The sequence below is a fragment of the Otolemur garnettii genome, unplaced genomic scaffold (genome assembly GCF_000181295.1).
Source record: "Otolemur garnettii isolate 467f Iridium unplaced genomic scaffold, OtoGar3 scaffold00219, whole genome shotgun sequence".
NCBI classification, from domain to species: Eukaryota; Metazoa; Chordata; class Mammalia; order Primates; family Galagidae; genus Otolemur; species Otolemur garnettii.
Genome location: NW_003852614.1, coordinates 189,545 through 192,091, shown reverse-complemented (window position 1 = coordinate 192,091; position 2,547 = coordinate 189,545).

The window sequence follows — 2,547 nt, the reverse complement described above, 5'->3', positions numbered from 1 at the left end:
TTTTTTTTTTTTGGAGACAGGGTTTCACTTTGTAGAGTGCTGTCACAGCTCACAGTAACCTCAAATTCTTGCGCTCAAGCGATTCTTTTGCCTCAGCCTCCCAAGTAGCTGGAACTACAGGCCTCCGCCACAAGCTATTTTATTTTTAAAGACGAGGTCTCGCTCTGGTTCAGGCTGGTCTTGAACCTGTGAGCTCAGGCAATCCACCCACCTCTGCCTCCCAGAGTGCGTGAGCCACCGCGCCCGAAGCCTCTTAATAATAGCTAACATTTAGGTTCTTTGCCCAAACCTCTCAGGCACAGTTAGGAAATCCTCATAAAGGCTAGTTTGAAAGTTTTTTGTTAATAAGCCCCTTTAATCCAATTGCCTATCAATTGTGAAAGTACCTCTTTGTATGTAGGGATGCTAGCAGTCTGGTGCAGAAGAGTAGATTTTAGAACTAGAGCTGTTGGAGTTTGAATCCCGGCCGTCGCTTTCTAGCCGTGTGATCTCCGTAAAATAAGAGCATTAACATTGCCTACTTTTAAAAGTGTCATTGTGAGAATTAAATCCATGAAAAACATTTCGAACAATGCCTATCACAAAATAAATGCAGAACCTTTTATTTATAGTCTGTTGGCCAAACGCTTAACTCAAATGTGTGGATGGCTGTTGGAGAAATGGGCGCACAACCTAGAGTATTTACTTCGTCCGTTTTTCTTGCTGTGTTTGGAGTGAGTGCCAAAAAGCTTAGTAACCAACCTTTTTATCTCCAGGGTTTGGAGGCTTCTGGTAGCAAAAACGTCATACTTAAGTGTTGCCAGCCACTGTTCGTTACTGCCTTGCTCTTATCTAGGAGTCTGTGTGCCCTGCTCCCAGCACACCCTGCACCGCGCACCCCGCGCTCTGCGGGCATGGAGTACTATGGAGGGCTGGCAAACGAGAGGTTTGGGCAATTCAAACAAGGAACAAATCTCTCTTAACCCAAATTCTCACAAGGATGAAACTTTGTTAGGGAGTATTCTGCTTGGTTTTTCCTTATCACTCAGAAAGTTAGGGACCTCTAACAAAATTCGGATAGGTCCTTATTAAAATGGTGAGCCCCGTATTGAAATGGTGCTGCCTGGACAAATAAGCAATGTCTGGTGACGTGATGGACCGGATTCCGGAAGCACTGTGGCTAGGCGCCAAGTTTAAATTCATAACCGCGATGTTCAAATTTTGTCTCGTGACCATACCGTGATAGGTGGGTACAGAGAGCGCGCGGGAACACGTCAGTTCCTACCCCCTGCTGGGGCTAGGCTATATATAAAGGTCTCTTGCTTGGCGTCTCTCACAGTTGCTGAGGACCTTGTGCGCCTCTGACTGAGCTGCAGTCAACAGAGCTGTGGTCGGCCTCTGGTCGCAACAGCAGGTGGGTGACTGGTGGGACTGAGATGGGTACCATAGCTGAAGGAAGAACAATCTAGAGGCTAGTCCTAATTTGGCTGACTTAATTAAAATCAGGACTGCCAGGTACCTAAGACTGACTGCCCGTGGATCTTGGGACTGAGATTTGTGCAAAATAATCTTTTCAGTTTCCACAGGGGTAGGTGTGGGAGTGGGGGTGTGTTTTCTCGAAGAAGGGATTTTGTTTTGTTAGTGATACTAATTCTGGTATGGCTAAAATGGAGAATGGGGGAGGTATAGATATCCCTGTGGGATATCTTCAGTGTTTGGAATCTGAGAGGCGGTAAAAGAGTACTGGGCGTGGGGGTGTGGGGAGTGGGAGTAAGGCCTGAGAGGTGGGGGGGGTGTTTGGTGGTACATCTGGGTCCAAGTAGTGTACGAACAGCTGGGGGCTAGAGGTGGGATTAGGGGATAGATACATGGTGGTGGGGTGTAGATGTGGGGACGAGGCCTGGACCCCAGTGGTGGAAGATCTGCTGGTGGAGTGTGGGGGGAGTAGTAGAAATGGAGGCCTGGGGTGAGGTGGCGTTTGGTGCGGTTCACAGTGGGCTAGGCCTGTTCTGTGCAAGATGGGTTGGGAAGTGGAAGGGAGTGGAAGTGGTGGGAGGTGGGTGGGGGGCTGTGTATGGGGGTTTAGGTCTGATCGGTTGAAGACTGTGGGTGGGAGATAGGAGTGTGGGGGGAGGATAGAGTTTGGATGGAGGCATGGGGGAGTGGAAGCCTGATTGGTGTAAGACCAACTGGGCCAGGGGAGGGGGTGGAGGCTTGATTTGTGGAAGACCAAGTGGGAGGGGGGGAGGGAGTAGAAGACTGATTGGTGGAAGGCCAAAGAGGGGGTGGAGGCCTGATTAGTGGAAGACCAACTGGGCGGGAAGAGGGGGTGGAGGCCCGATTGGTGGAAGACCAACTGGGCAGGAGGAGGGGGGAGGGAGTAGAAGACTGATTGGTGGAAGGCCAACCTGGGGAGGGGTGGAGGCCTGGTTAGTGGAAGACCAACTGGGCGGGAAGAGGGGGTGGAGGCCTGATTGGTGGAAGACCAATGGGGCGGGAAGAGGGAGGTGGAGGCCTGATTGGTGGAAGACCAACTGGGCGCGAAGGGAAGGGGTGGAGGCCTGATTG